This window comes from Sus scrofa, chromosome 6, assembly GCF_000003025.6.
Source record: "Sus scrofa isolate TJ Tabasco breed Duroc chromosome 6, Sscrofa11.1, whole genome shotgun sequence".
Lineage (NCBI taxonomy): Eukaryota > Metazoa > Chordata > Mammalia > Artiodactyla > Suidae > Sus > Sus scrofa.
The window spans coordinates 20,032,522-20,048,455 of NC_010448.4; the positions used below are offsets into that span (position 1 = coordinate 20,032,522).

At 45.4% G+C, this 15,934-nt stretch overlaps 1 long non-coding RNA gene across 1 annotated transcript; it reads right to left on the bottom strand.

Annotated features, from left to right (window-relative positions):
- On the bottom strand, nucleotides 1,388-7,890 carry LOC110261426. The gene is made up of 2 exons (XR_002345509.1): nucleotides 7,375-7,890; nucleotides 1,388-1,853 (listed from the first exon to the last, which is right to left on the bottom strand). It is a non-coding gene; the product is annotated as an uncharacterized LOC110261426 (long non-coding RNA).

The following is a 15,934-nucleotide window of genomic DNA, read 5'->3' on the forward strand; positions in this document are numbered from 1 at the left end:
TTTTCCTGCCACCCGCTGGAAGATGATCAAAACAAGTAAACAAAGTCAGTGTTTACAAGATAAATGGCACCCCTAAGATATGGTTCTACTCAGTACTGCCCAGCTTGTAGATCTGTACAAGGGGGGCGCCCATGAGACGCAGAAATATTTCTGCACTGAATCTAAAAATGCCAGGAGCTGAATCAGAACGACGTGTTGGAGCTGCAGAGGGACCACCAGCAGAAGCAGGCTAGGAGCTGTGTATGAGATGCAGTGAGACGACCGCGGAGGGTTGTACTTTCCAAAGATGATCACAGCTGTCTCTCACTCCACGTGGATGACCGTGACACTCCTCCTGTTGAGAGATGGAATTTCTGTCCCCTCCCCTTGAATTGGGACAGGCTTGTAACAACAGAACACAGTGGAGGTTATGCTGCGTAATTTCCAAAGCTGGAACTTACACAGTGCTGTAATCCTAAGCCTCCATGTAAGCGCTGTGACTGTCCTGAGATCACCATGCTGTGAGGAAGCCCAAAGTAGTGCCCCAAACCCCGTGGACTGGACCTGAGACTAAGGAGAGAGACAGAGACAGAGACACAGAAACAGAAAGAGATATTTTTGGCCCCCTGCTATTCCAGCTTCAGTCACTTTCTGGCTGCAACCTCACTAGAGATCTCAAGCCAGAAGCACCCTGCAGAGACTTTCCTAAATTCTTTAGCCACAGAAACTATGACAGATGATAAAATAAATGCTGTTTTGATGAGTTTGAGGTAACTTTTTATTTAGCAATTGTAACCGGAATAGAATCACCTAGACCCCCTTTCGGATCTGATGCAAGTAGGCAACTACCCCATCTCATCCTTGGCAGAAGTTTGTTCTACAAAAAAATGGAACTGGGGATTCTCCAGACCTACGTCTGGCAGAAGGTAGGGAGAGTCACTATACTGCAAACTGGGATGTAACAGGAAAGTCTTTGTGCTGAGTAGGAAGACCTGGTTCCTCCCACCTCTTGGCTCTAAGGATGCTGTTAGCCAGGCACATACCCTCCCTGAGACACTGGAGCATTATCTCTGGAGAGACCCCAGAAAGCTAACTTGTAGATATTATGGGCCAAGCTAAGTTTCCATGTAGCAGCAAGAGTGAAACTTTTTTTTTTGGCCATCTTGTGGTATACAGAGTTCCTGGGCCAGGGATCAGACCCAAGCCACAGCTGTGACCTATGCCATGGCTGCAGCAATGTCAGATCCTTAACCCACTGTGCCCAGCTGGGGATTGAACCTGAGTCCCAGGGCTCCAGAGATGCCACTGATCCCCTGTGCCACAGTAGGAACTCCAAGAGTGAAACTTATTAAACAAATGTAAGGTCTCCCTACAATTAATATTCTCAGAGAAACAATAAGTTATCGCATCCATGAAACACAAATGAGATTTTATTAAATTAAAAAAGGGGGATATCTTGGGTGTGTTTCCCCAGAAGCCAAATCTGAGATAATGATTCAGTGCAAGTGATTATGGAAAGGTAATCCGAGAAAATACTGGTTGAGGAGTTGGGAAGTGAGATGCGGAGCAACAGGAAGCCAACAAAAGGTGCATTATTCCAGCCAGTTAACTACTGTGGGCATCTGGAGCTTGATCTCGTTGGGGAATCCTTGAAGATGGTACAGAATATCCCTCGGAGGTGTCTCAAGCGGTGCATAAGGATCCACTGCTTCCAGGAGACGTGACCTTCACTAATTCCAGCTTGTCTTGTGCTCAGGCTGAGGATGCTACTTGGAAGAACTCAGCCCTTGGGCAGAGCATCATAGATTCTTGCAGTAAACAGCCTTGGGGAGCGCACAGGGGTGAATGCCAAGGGCGTATGCCAGCAGTGTCTGCTACCAGCGGCAAACAGAAAACAAGAAAGAGTTCTTGCAAATTAAAAATGTGAGAGCAGAAATAAAAATCCCATGGACATTTGAGAAGGAAAAAGTAGAAGACAGCCTGACTTAATGGAACTGGGATGCAGGCTGGGCTTCAGGATTATTTAAATTTCCCTAGGTGATTTTAAAGCTCCCTGGGTACTGTTAGAGTAGAGAACTACTGCTGCAGGAAAAAAAACACAAAACTTCCACAGTCACAGTAATGTAAACAGAGAATACTGATTTAACCAGAATTTTTTTTTTTTTTTAATGAGTGGCAACATTTATTTCAGGTTCTCGCTTGGATTTTTTGATTTTTGTTTTTTGTTTCTTTTTTGCCACACAGGCAGTATGTGGGACTTCCTGGGCCAGGGATTGAACCTACACCGCACAGCAGCAACAGAGCCACAGCAGTGAGAATGCAGGAGTCTCAACCCGATAGGCCATCAGAGAACTCCCAGAAAATTGTCATATAACGATATGGGAAGGACAGAGAGAGCAGAGGCAAGTATGTGGGTGTGGTGCATATAAAGCAAGAAATTTGCATTTACCCCAATAAGAAGACAGAAGATAAATGTCTCAGGTTGATACATCAACCAAGAGCATATAAGCATATTACTCAGAAATATGGAGACAAACACCAGAAGAATCAGCTGAAAGAGTAGTACGTCATTTTCTCAGAGGAGCAGGATATATAAATGTATATATAAGGGGAGAGGCAAGGGAATGCATTACTGATTTTTGCTGTAAACACTGGAATCTTATTTACTCTTAATACAATTAAGAAACATGAATTTTTTGGGGAGGGTGCACTCACGGCCTATGGAAGTTCCCAGGCTAGGGGTGGAATCAGAGCTACAGCTGCCAGCCTACACCACAGCCACGGCAACGCAGGATCAGAGCTGCGTCTTCAACCTACACCACAGCTCATGGCAACTTCAGATCCTTAACCCACTGAGTGAGGCCAGGGATCAAACTCACATCCTCATGAATCCTGGTTAAGTGTTCATGAACTGCTGAGCCATGAAGGAAACTCTCAAGAGGCATGAATTTGATCAAATTAAAAAAAAAAAAACTTTTGTAAAGGAGCAAAAGAAAAAAATGAGAGCAACTCAAGTATGTCACTAGGGAGAGGCTAAATGAATTGTGACATATCATTTAATGGCGTGCAACTCTATGCTTACAATGAGATAGCTGTGTATGTCTTGACATGGCTGGGTCTTCAGGATTCAGTACAACTGTGACAGGTAAATAATAAGTACAATATGCCAGCACTGATGTAAAACACATGCACACAAAATAGAGCTATATATTTCCCAGAGGAATAGAAATATATACAAATAAAAAGCACAAAGAGAAAAACGGGGAAGAATACACTTGGAAGAGGCAACAAGCATGACACACAGGTCACAGTGAGAGTGGACTCGAATGGGAGGTAAAAGTTAAGGTAGATTTTGTTCTGCAGCTTTTTCCCAAAGAAGGTAAAATTCTGTATTACTTATAAAATTTAATTAAATTTTACAAGTTGAATATATATCAAAAGAATGAGAAGACAAGTCACAGATCGTTAGGAAATACTTAGAAAAAAATACATCTGAAAAAGCACTGTTATCTAAAAATAAATAAATAAATAAATAAAAAGAAAGAAAAAAAAAGAGCTCCTTTCATGGCCCAGTGGAAACAAATCTGACTAGGAACCATAAGGTTGCTGGTTCGATCCCTGGCCTCGATCAGTGGGTTAAGGATCTGGCATTGCTGTGAGCTGTGGTGTAGGTCGCAGACGCGGCTCTGATCCTGCATTGCTGTGGCTGTGGCATAGGCCAGCAGTTGTAGCTCTGATTTGACCCCTAGACTGGGAACTTCCATATGCTGCAAGTGTGGCCGTAAAAAGCAAAAAAAAAAAAAAAAAAAAAAAAAAAAAAAAAAAGCACTGTTATCCAAAATCTACAAAGAACACTTTAACTTGACATTAAGAAAATAAACAACCCAATTTAGACAGCGGGCCAAAGAACCTGAGGCATCTCACCAAAGAAGACATACAGATGACAAACATGAAAAAATGCTCCACAGCATATGTCATCAGGGGAATGCAAATTAAAGCAACAAGGAGATACCATTACACACCTTAATTAGAATAGCCGAAATCTGGAACACTGACAACACCAAATGCTGGAGAAAATGTGGGGCAACAGGAAACCCTCATTCATTTCTGATGGGATTGCAAACTGCTATAGCCACTTTGGAAGACAATTTGGTGTTTTCATTAAAAACTAAACATACTCTTACCATATGATCCAGCAATCATTCACCAAAACCTGCACACAGATGTTTATAGCAGCTTTATTCGTAATTGCCAAAACTTGAAAGCAACCAAGATGTCCTTCAGTAGGCGAATAGAGAAATAAACTATGGTACATCTAGACAATGGAATATTATTCGGTGTTAAAAAGAAATGAGCCAGGAGTTCCCATTGTGGCTCAGCAGGTTAAGGAATGGACGAAGTGTCTGTGAGGATTTAGGTTTGATCCCTGGCCTCACTCAGTGGGTTAAGGATCTGGCGTTGCCACGAGCTGTAGGTCACAGATGTGGCTCGAATCCTGCGTTGCTGTGGCTGCGGTGTAGGCCAGCGGCTGTAGCTCTGATTCAACCCCTAGCTTGGGAACTTCCATATGTCACAGGTGCAGACCTAAAAAGAAAAAGAAAAAAAGAAATGAACTACCGTGAACTCCTGGTGATCTAGTGGTTAGGATCTGATGCTTTTACCACTGTGGCCGGGGTTCAATCCCTTGTCTGGGAACTGATATCCCACAACACGCCACTGTACGCCACAGCCAAAGAAGAAAGGAAGGAAGGAAGGAAGGGGAGTTCCTACTGTGGTGCAATGACCTCGGTGGTATCCCTAGAGCGCTGTAGTCCCTGGGACACAGATTTGATTCCAGGCCTGGCACAGTGGGTTAAGGATCAAGTGTTGCAGCAGCAGCAGCTTAGGTCGCAAGTGTGGCTCAGATCTGACCTCTGGCCCAGGAACTCCATATGCCTCAGGTGGCCAAAAAAGAAAGAAAAAGAGGGAGTTCCCATCGTGGCGCAGTGGTTAACGAATCCGACTAGGAACCATGAGGTTGCGGGTTCGGTCCCTGCCCTTGCTCAGTGGGTTAACGATCCGGCGTTGCCATGAGCTGTGGTGTAGGTTGCAGACACGGCTTGGATCCAGCATTGCTGTGGCTCTGACCTAGGCTGGTGGCTACAACTCCAATTCGACTCCTAGCCTGGGAACTTCCATATGCCGCGGGAACGGCCCAGGAAATAGTAAAAAGACCAAAAAAAAAAAAAAAAAAAAAAAGAAAGAAAGAAAAAGAAATGAGCTACCAAGCCATGAGAAGATATGGGAAGAAATTTAAATGTATATTACTAAGTAAAAGAAGCCCATCTGAAAAATCCGTATACAATAGGAGTCCACCTATAAGACATTTAGGAAAAGGCGAAACTCTGGGGACAATAAAAGGGTTAGTGGCCAGGGGTCGGAGGTGGAGAGAGGGGTGAATGAGCAAAGGACAGAGGATTTTCAGGGCTGTGAAAATACGCTCTATGATACTGTAATGATGGATACATGTGATGATGTATTGTGTCCAAACCCACAGAATACATAACACCAAAAAGTAAACCATAGTGGAAACTACAGACTTGGAGTGATTATCATACATCAAGTTTCATCATTTGTAACAAATGCACACTCCGGTGGGGGATGTTAATAGTGAGGGAGGTTAGGTATGTGTCGGGGCTGGGAGTATATGGGAAATCCCTGTACCTGCCCCTCAGTTTTGCTGTGAACCTAAAACTGCTCCAAAAAATAAAGTCCTGATGATTAAAAAAAAAAAAAATAGACAGCAAGATCCTATTATATAGCACAGGGAACTGTAGGCAATGTCTTGTCATAAACCATAAACTATAATGGAAACAAACATGAAAAAGAATATACATGGGAGTATAACTGCTGTACATCAGAAATGAACACAACGCTACAAACTTAAAAAAAAAAAACCCTAGGAGTTCCCACTGTGGCTCAGCCGTAATGAACCCGACTAGTATCCATGAGGATGCAGGTTCAATCCCTGGCCTCACTCAATGGGTTAAGGAGCTGGCGTTGCTGTGAGCCACCGTGTAGGTTGCAGATGTGGCTCCAATCCTGTGTTGCTGTGGCTCTGTGGCTGTGGTGTAGGCCGGCAGCTGCAGCTCCGATCCAATCCCCAGCCTGGGAACTTCCATATGCTGCACCTAAATCAAAGAAAAAAAAAAAAAAAAAAAAAAAAGCCAACAAAACAAAACCGCCCAAAATCCTAATGAATAAAATAGAATAGGCATTGTACAGAATCCAGGATGTTCCACAGAAAGCTGTTTTTGTGGTTTTGTTTTGTTCTGTTTTTTTGTCTTTTGTCTTTTTAGGGCCTCACCTGTGGCATATGGAAGTTCCCTGGCTAGGGGTTGACTTGGAGCAACAGCTGCTCACCTACACCACAGCCACAGCAATGCGGGATCTGAGCCACTGGGGCCTGCACCACAGCTCATGGCAACACCAGATCCTTAACCCACTGAGAGAGGCCAGGAATCAAACCGGCAACCTCATGGTTCCTAATCGGATTTGTTTCTGCTGCACCGCTACAGGAATTCTACAGCAAGCTGTTAATAGTGGTTTCCTTTGGGGCATGGATAGAGGCAGAGAGGGAGGGAGAGAAAACTTCCCTTTTTTCCTCTATGTCATTCAGTAATAATTGTTGGACTGTGATACTCTGAAAGATTTTAAGTAGGTGGGGCTTTGGGGTCCTGGTATTCTGGCTGGCATGTGACATGGGCTTTTGACACTGAGGAGGGTGAGGGTTCCAGCGAGGCCAGGGTGGGGGCCCAGCTCCAGGGGCATCTGGTCGAACCAGCTGTGACATCAGACAGGCATGTTGACAGAGTGACTCACCTTTCAGGAGGGGTGGAGATGGCTGTGAGCTGCCCGTGGGGCTGGGGCCTATAGAGCACCCTGTTTCAGTCATTCTAAAGGAGGAGTCCTTTCCAAGTCAACAGAAATAAGGGACCATTGCAACCCCTGCCTTTACACAAAGCCCTCTCGGAGCCAGCACAGGGCGGGGAGGTGGGGGTTGTGCAAGGCCCATTGATTAGAGCAAAGGATGAAGAGGAGGGGATAGAGGGCAGCAGGGAAGGAGTCTTAAAATGGGTATCTGGGCACCTCTTGGGCCTTGTGAGGTCTGGTTTGGGAGTGTGAAAGGTTTTCATCATCCATTGAGCTTCCTTAGTGACCTTTTATTTAAAAGAGCTTTTAAATGATTTCCTCATTTGGCCCTCAGGACCCCTGTGAGGCAGAAGCTGCTGGTGTAAACATGCCCATTTTCCAGATGGAAAGACTGAGGCCTGGAAAAAAGAGACCACTTATCTGAGGGGCAGGTTAGGAGCTGAGGGCGGTGTCCTCTCAGCCCGGCCCACAGCCTCTCCTTACCTTTTCATCTGGCGCAGGGTCCCTCGAGAAGGAAGCAGAAAGACACCTCTGTCCCCAGGACAACGATGTCCCTCCTTGGAATCCAATGTAAGCTTAGCAGCTGGTGCCAGGCTGCTAGGAGCAGAGGGACCCTCAGACAATGCCGGTCTCTGAGGGGGTCCTTGTTTGCGAATCCCCCTGACATCGATGGAGCATCTGCTGGCTGAACACTGCGCCGAGCTTCACGCACGTGATCTCGCGTCAGTCTCGCGAGAAGCCCACGGGCAGGTGATGCCCCGCTAGCCGTGCGGACGATTTCTGTAACTTTGTGTTTATAATTCTTCTTTTTGTTGGTTAACGCCTGGGAGTAAAACAACGGTTGGTCCTCCCTGATTCCTCTTTGCCTCTGTTCACGGAGCTATTTATCGAGCTTTTGGTCTGTGCTGGTCTCTTGTAGGCACGGGCATCCGACAGTGGATGAAACAGATGGTGTGCTGGCCGTCTAGGAGCCGCAGATCGGCTCAGAGAGACCGTCACGGGGCAGGGGAGGGGCGGTTGGTACAGGAGGTTACCTCTAAGGTCATGCAGAGAGTGGCTGGCAGAGGACTGGGATCCTCTGCGGCCAAAATGTTAATAAATAGAACCATCAGCGAGAAGGAAGGAGGCACCTGCAGATACCCAAGAAGCCCCACAACGCACAGTGAGTGGGGAAGTCCAGACTTGAGCAATCCCTTCCCACCATCATCATTCTCCTAGAGACCCTCGGGGCAGGTCCACAATATCTCTTCACTCAGGGAGGCTCAGAGGAACTGAGTAACTTGATCAGGTCACACAGCAAGTAGGAGCTATAAGAGGGAAGGTGGTGGTTGGTTTGGGACTCCAAATCCAGTTCTCCTCTTTGTCATGTCACTCAGTGGAACTCAGGAGGTGAAACCAAGACTAGGAGGGATCCTGACTTACACACCAACACCCCCAACATGGTCTAAGGCTTTGAGGTTTACAGAGTATTTCTAAGCTCACAACTTTGTCACAATGTCTGTCCCTTCTTATGCGGTTGATTAGGACAGACTTCATGTGTGCATCAGCAGCACACAGGTGGCATACTTGACAGGGTCACTGAGGAGAGTTGATGAAAGGAAATCAGCAAGAGCTACTGCTGTCCCTGGGGCCTGCATGGTTGAGAGAGCACCCCTGGAATCAACGGATTCTTGTTTTGTGTAACCTGGTAGGAGTTGGGATTCTGTCATTGCACTGGAAACGTTCCTGACTGATGCACAGCTGCCTGCAGGTGCTTGGGGATGAAGACACGTCAGAGCGGAGATCTTCCAGTCCTGGGCTATGAACAATAGTTTGTGAGCACCAATCCTTGAGGGCAGGGAGTGTCCTGATGACTTTAAGAATGGGAAGGTATCTCTAAAGGCAGCAGCCTCTCTGAAGTCATGACAGCCACCACCATCATGGGTAATAATACTTCTAGGTGCCAGCTGCTTCTCCCTGTGCTTGACATACATCAACGAGTGCCACTCTCTCCAAAATCCTTTGGGGGCAGTAAATGCCCATTTTACAGATGAGGTGACTGAGGCATAGAGATGTTAAGTCACTTGCAGATCCACGATTTGAAATCACCCCACCCCACTGCCCTAAAATTTCCCCAGATAAAACTGAATAAAATCCTAATATTTGAAGATATAAAATAGATACTAAAAAAGCTGCTCTGGGGGTGGGAGTCAAGGTCAAGTGTCAGAGAAGCCAGAGCTGAGCTCACTGAGATTCACCATCACACTGTGGAATTCCCTTTCCTCCTCATCTGAGCACATTAGCAGAGGGCGCTGGGGAGGCGGAGAGATAATTTGGACCCATATGCAGGAAGAACCTCAAATGTAGGCTTTTGGTATAATTATCTTATGAGGAGTACAATTATATTTACATCACATTCTTTTGACCATGCCCATGGCATGGGGAAGTTCCCAGGCCAGGTATCAAACCCGCACCACAGCAGTGACTGGAGCCACTGCAGTGATGCTGGATCCTTAACCTGCTGTGCCACAAGAGAACTCCTGCATCATGTTAAAAAAAAACCCTTCTGATTTGTAAATGTAAACACTTAAACACATTCCACAATAATTGTAACCCCCTACTGCCCTCTTCCTTGATTTCCTCCTCTTCCTTGTTCTCCCTTCCTCCTTTTTAAAATTGAAGTATAAATTCTCTGCTAAGGAAACTAGGGCTGTTTGGAGAAATGGCTGATTTCAGATTTGGGCGAGGGAAATGTCGATGAACATTTAAGCTCGTCGGAAAGTAAGCAAGCACAGAACAAGTGGTGGGGACACATCTAAAGGACAAAGGGGCCAACTTGAAGAGGCTCCCATTGGCTAGATGTAAGATAATTTGAGCATTAAATTAAATAATGATGGTAAGGGATTACAACTCATAGAATAAAATAAGTACTCATGAGTCTATCCAGATGTAAATAAATAGAATAGAATTCCAATAATACCTATAAAAGGAATCCTGAAATTAGAAAAATCACCATTTGGCACTTGTTATTGTAACAACTGATTCAGGCAAGAACCACTGATGATGGTGGGTGAGAGTATGATGAGAAACAGAATATTTATATATTTATATAGTATCTTCCCACGAGATGCTTGAGAACAGCAAAGAGAAACACAGTAACTTTACAGCAGAGAAACCAGCCATGTGCTGAAGTTTAACCAACTGATCAAAATTAACATCACATGGTATCAAATGCCTCCTGACCCATTGCACTGAGAATGACACATCACCTCTGTGGGTTTTCTCCCCAAGATACAGAACCTGAATCTAATCACGGGAAACATCGGACAAGCCCAAATTGAGAAGCGCTGTTCAAAATAACCAGCCTTGACTCTTCACAAATGTCAAGGTCACAAAAATAGTGACTAAGGAACTGTTCCAGATCAAAGGAAACTGAAGACACATGACCACTCAATGCCATTCTGGACCAGAAAAGCTCATGTATTTATTTTACTATAAAATACATTAGTGAGACAATCGACATAGTTTAAATAAGATCTCTATATTAAATCACAATATGAAATCAATGTAACGTCTTGATTTTTATAATCTTATGACATAATGTAGCTTTTAGGGAACACAGACTGAAATATTTAGGGGTGAAGGGGTACCTCAGGTCCACAATCATTCTCAGATGTGTTGGAAAAAAGAAATATTTGAGTAAGAAAAATATAGATAAAGATCTACTGTTTTATCTATGTATCTTTTCAAAGCTTTATTGAAATATAGTTGATTTACAGTGTTGTGATAATTTCTGTGATAATTTCACACATCCATTCTTTTTCAATTCTTTTTTTTTTTTTTTTGTCTTTTGTCTTTTTAGGGCTGCACCTGTGGCGTATGGAGTTTCCCAGGCAGGCGTCTAATCGGAGCTGTTGCTGCCAGCCTACACCACAGCCACAGCAGCGCCAGATCCGAGCCACGTCCATAACCTACACCGCAGCTCATTCAATGACAGATTCCCCAACCCACTGAGTGAGGGCAGGGATCGAACCTGCAACCCCATGGTTCCTAGTCAGATTCATTTCCGCTGCGCCATGACAGGAACTCCTCTTTTTCAACTCCTTTCCTGTATAGATTATCACTCATCTATGTATCTTTGTTTTACATTTGTATGTATGAATGTATGGGTATGTGTGTATGTATATATATATATACATATATATATATATATATATATATATATATATATATAGAGAGAGAGAGAGAGAGAGAGAGAGAGAGAATGATAAACCAGGTGTAGTGAAATGTTAATGTTTAGGGAATGTGGAAAATCTAGGTAAATAGTGTTATGACAGTTCTTATAGTTTGCAATTGAAATTATCTCAAAATAAAAAATTAAAAATAATGCAGTATCAAAAATATACCTCCTAGAGTGGGATTATTAATGTGATCCCCAAAGGGCTGATTTATGATCTCAGGCTAGCCCATGATCTTTCTACCTTGGCATTGCAATAGTTCATCCAGTGCCCGGCCCAGATCCAGGCTTCATTAATGTGTGTGAACGAAAGATTGACCATTGGGGAAGGAAGGCAGCGTGATTGTTTTAGGAAGTGAACACCTGGTATGATCACTCTGGAGACCTGGCAGCACGTGCTAACGCTGAGCATGCTATGGCCTAGCCATTGCACTCCCAAGTTTGTATTTAACATAAAAGCCTACATATGTTCACCCAAAGACATTTACTACAATGTCCCTAGCGGTGCTTATTAAAATAGCCTTATGCTGGAAATTCCCCCAAAGCTCATCAACAGTGGAGTGGATGCACGCAATGCAACGCCATACAACCACAGCAATGAGTGATCTATAACCACCCACGCCAACGTGGAGGACTCTCATCAACACGATGGCGAGGAAAAGAAGCCAGGCACTAAGAAGTCTGTGCTTCGTGATTCTGCTTGTATAAATAGAAAAACAGGCAGTGCTCTGCCTGCTTCAGAAGTTGGTGTCCTGGTTGCCCACGGAGGTGATGGCAGCAGTGAAAGAGTCTTTGGGGGGCTTCTGGGTAATGTTCTGCTTTTCCAGCCATGTGCTGGTTACACAGGTATGCTCAGTGTTTGAAATGTTGTCAAGCTATACATTTATGATTTGTGTACCTTTTGGTCTATGTTATTCTTTAATTAACTACCCCCCCCTTTGTTGGCTGCCTCACAGCATATGGAGTTCCTGGGCTGGGAATTGAATATGAGCCAGAGCTGCGACCAACGCCACAGCTGTGGCAACAGTTGGGCCACAGTAGGAACTCTATAACTAAGCATACTTTTTAAAAAGTGAATACCCCGGAGTTCCCATCATGGTGCAGTGGAAACGAATGAACTATAAGGTTTTGAGTTCATTCCCTGGCTTCGTTCAGTGGGTTAAGGATCTGGCGTTGCCATGAGCTGTGGTGTAGGTCACAGATGCGGCTCAGATCCTGCGTTGCTATGGCTTTGGTGTAGGCCAGCAGCTGCAGCTCAGATTCGACCCCTAGCCTGGGAACCTCCATATACCGTGGGTGTGGCCCTAAAAAGCAAAAAAAAAAAAAAAAAAAAAGAATGCCCTAACAGAGGGCCCATTTTCTTTCCCCACTTCCTGCACCCTTCATCTCAGCCCAGAGAGCTTCCCTGGAAACTGGATGCAGGAGGAGGCTGGACCTGGGCTCATGGCCAAAGATGAGAAAAAAACAGACCCGAAGGCCTGGGCTCTTTTTGGGTGCCAAGCCCTGTGCTGAGCTCTTACAGGAGGGTCTCATGACCCCCTTAGACGCGCATGCGCGCCCACACACACACACACACACACACACACACACACACACACACACACTGCTGGGGGCAGCACTATGGTTCTAAGGGATGAGGCTCAGTGAGGTGACTTGCTCCAAGCCACAAAACAAGTAAGTAGCTGGGACGGGATTTGAACTCAGGCTGTGTTCACCTCCGAACCCAGGATCTGAACCCCTTTGCTCCTCTATGATCTAGAGGAAGCAGGAGACACAAGTGGTGTTGACCATGGCCCTGGGCCCTAAGCTACATGCCTCTGATTTTCTGGAGATAAACCAGAAGGTGGGAGTAAGTCATGACCCTCCCTACTGTCTTCTTAAAGGGGTGACGTCTAGACAACCTTTTCTCAATTCCCCAAACCTGCCCGCTCTCCTCTGGGCCTTTGCACAGGATTTCTCTTCTCTAATACTACTCTTCTCTTGGTCTTCTCTTGGGGGCTAAGGCTGTGCTTGAGTTTGGACTAAAGAGTCAGACTCACCTGGATTTGAATCCTACTCAGTCTTCCCATCTCAGGTTAGACTCACTCGTTCCGGGAGGCCTTCCATGACCCCTTGAGATGTGCGTGCCTTGTACCTCCCTGTTGTAGCACGCCCCGACTGGACTGTAATTGTTTACATGGACTGGGAACTCCATGTGAGCAGACACACCAGCCTTGCTGCTTACTGCTGTATCCCCAGGGCCAAGCACATAGTAGGTGTTCAACAAATATTTGTTGAAAGACTAGAAGAAAACGCCATGGCAGCCATCAGATCATGGTTCACTTTGAAGGGCTAGTCCCTTTGCCATAACATGCAAATAGTCATTTGCCTGTGAGCCTGAGTTCCTTTGATTTTGGAGGGAAGAGGCCAGGCACTTATTTATGGTTGAAGCTTAATATTTTGGGTGGATCTGAGCAGATGATTCTTAAGTCAAATTGCATAGCTCTACAAAGATGCCAGGCAGGGGGCAGCATCCACATGGAGATACTGGAGGCTGTCAGAAAAGGGGTCCCAGAAAAGTGGAGGGAGAGGGTGGCCTCTGGATCTCAAGCTGCTCTGAGACTTTCAGAGACACATGGTCTTGCTTCCCAGAGAAGAAATCACTCTCTCTAAAGCAGGGTTTCCCAACTTCAGCAGCAGCAATATTTTGATATAATTATTTGCTGTGGGAGATGGTCCTGTGTGTTGCAGCGTATTTATGAGTGTGGTGGGTTGAACAGCATCCCTGAAAATCCGTGTCCATGTAGAATCTCAGAAAGTGACCTCGTTTGAAATGAGGATCTTTGTAGAGGTGATTAGTTAAGGATCTTGAGACGAAATCATCTCGGATTTAGAGCTGACCCTAAAGAAAAAAAAAAAAAAAAAGAGCTGACCCTGAGTCTAGTGACTAGGGCCCTTATGCAAAGAGGAGAGGCCACCTAAGATGCAAGGAAGAAAGCCATAGAGATGGAGGAGGAGATTAGAGTGATAGAGCTACAGGCCAAGGAATGCCAAGGATTGCTGGGAGCCAAGAGAAGCTAGGAAGGATTCTTCCCTAGAGCCCTCAGAGGGAGTGTGGCCTTGCCCACACCTTGCTTTTGGACGTTTAGACTTGAGACAACAAGTCTCACAATTGTGAGATGTCTTAAGCCATCCTTTTGCAGTGATTTGTTATGACAGCCCTGGAAACTAATGCAAGCACAACCCCTGGCTTCCACTCCAGAAATGGTATTACCCCTCTTTCTCAGTTTTAACAAATAAAAATGTCTCCAGACATTACAGAATGTCCCGGCAGGGGGTGGGGGGAAGCAAATAGTCTCCTCCACCCCCTTGGCTGAGAACACTGCTCTAATGGGGCAAATATGATGAGAGGACAGAGCAGAGTGGGGTGAAGCTGGGTTTAAATTTCAGCCCCACCCAGAATAGCTATGTGACCTTGGGAAAGCCGCTAAACATCTCTGAACCTCAGTCCCTGCATGAGTAAAATGGGGGTTAAAAAGGTACGTGTATCTCAAAGAGCCATCATGCGGATGCAACAAGGGAAGGCGTAGAACATGCTTAGTTAGCACAGCATCTAGCCCATAGCGAGCATTCAACAAATAGTAACTGAAGCAGTAACTGCCGTGTTTTCATTAAGCAACAATAATGCTACCTAATTGGTAATAAATATATTAAGAAATAACAATGGCAATTATCACAATTATCATTTCTGAAACTTTCAAGCTCAGTCAGTTTTTCTCATAAAAATCTGCTATGGCCTGATGACAAACCAGGGCAGTGGCTCCTTAAAGATGAAAGAGGTGCTGGAATTCCCATCTTCACATCATACTTTCCAAACTCCTACTTTCTCTTACTCTGTCCCATTTGAGCCCAAGAGGAAGTTTGTAAGAGGCATAGAGTCATCACTTAAAATGTGTCATCCTCATTTCACAGGAGTGGATACTGAGCGACAAAAACATTGAGCAACGGCGTTCCGGTTGTGGCACAGTGGATACAAATCTGACTAGTGTCCATGAGGTTGCGGGTTCGATCCCTGGCCTCACTCAGTGTTAAGGATCCGGCGTTGCCATGAGCTGTGGTGTAGGTTGCAGATGTGGCTCAGATCCCGTGTTGCTGTGGCTCTGGTGTAGGCCAGCAGCTATAGCTCCGACGCAACCCCTAGCTTGGGAACCTCCATATGCCGCAGGTACAGCCCTAAAAAGCAGAAAACATCGAGTGAATTATCCAAGTTAAGCAGCCAGGAGCCAAGTCAGGACTGGAACCCTGGGCCGCTAAAACACTCTGCACCTGACTCCCCCACCTTTCAGGCAGCCCCTTCCCTACTTCTTTTAGATGCCTTGTACTTCCTGTTTAAAAAGCCTGACTCCTAGAAAAGGAATGAATGGTCTACCCTTGTGAATGACTTTCTATTCAAGAGTTGTCTCTCCCAGGGATATCTTCACAGCAAACGTCTCTGACAGTTTTTGGAGCTGAGATGAACTCCTCAGACAGGTGGAGTCCAGAGGCGCTTGTTAGTCAGAGTCCTGCAGGAAACAGAATTCCACGCATTTCAACAGAAGAGACCTTAGTAAAAGGACTATTTACAACCACATGGGCAGGAGAGCTAAGGGATCCAACAAAGACGGTGAGGCATCCAGGGACCAGCAGCATTCTAGATGTCAAGTGAAGGGGAGAGATGGCGAAACCCATGTCCATTGAGGGCTGGCCCTGTGAATGAGGGAATGTCAGGAAGTATGGTCTTCAAGGAATTCAGCCCGACCTGAACTGGGGTCCCGGAGCAGGGAAGGAGCAGGGAAGAAATACCCTGGA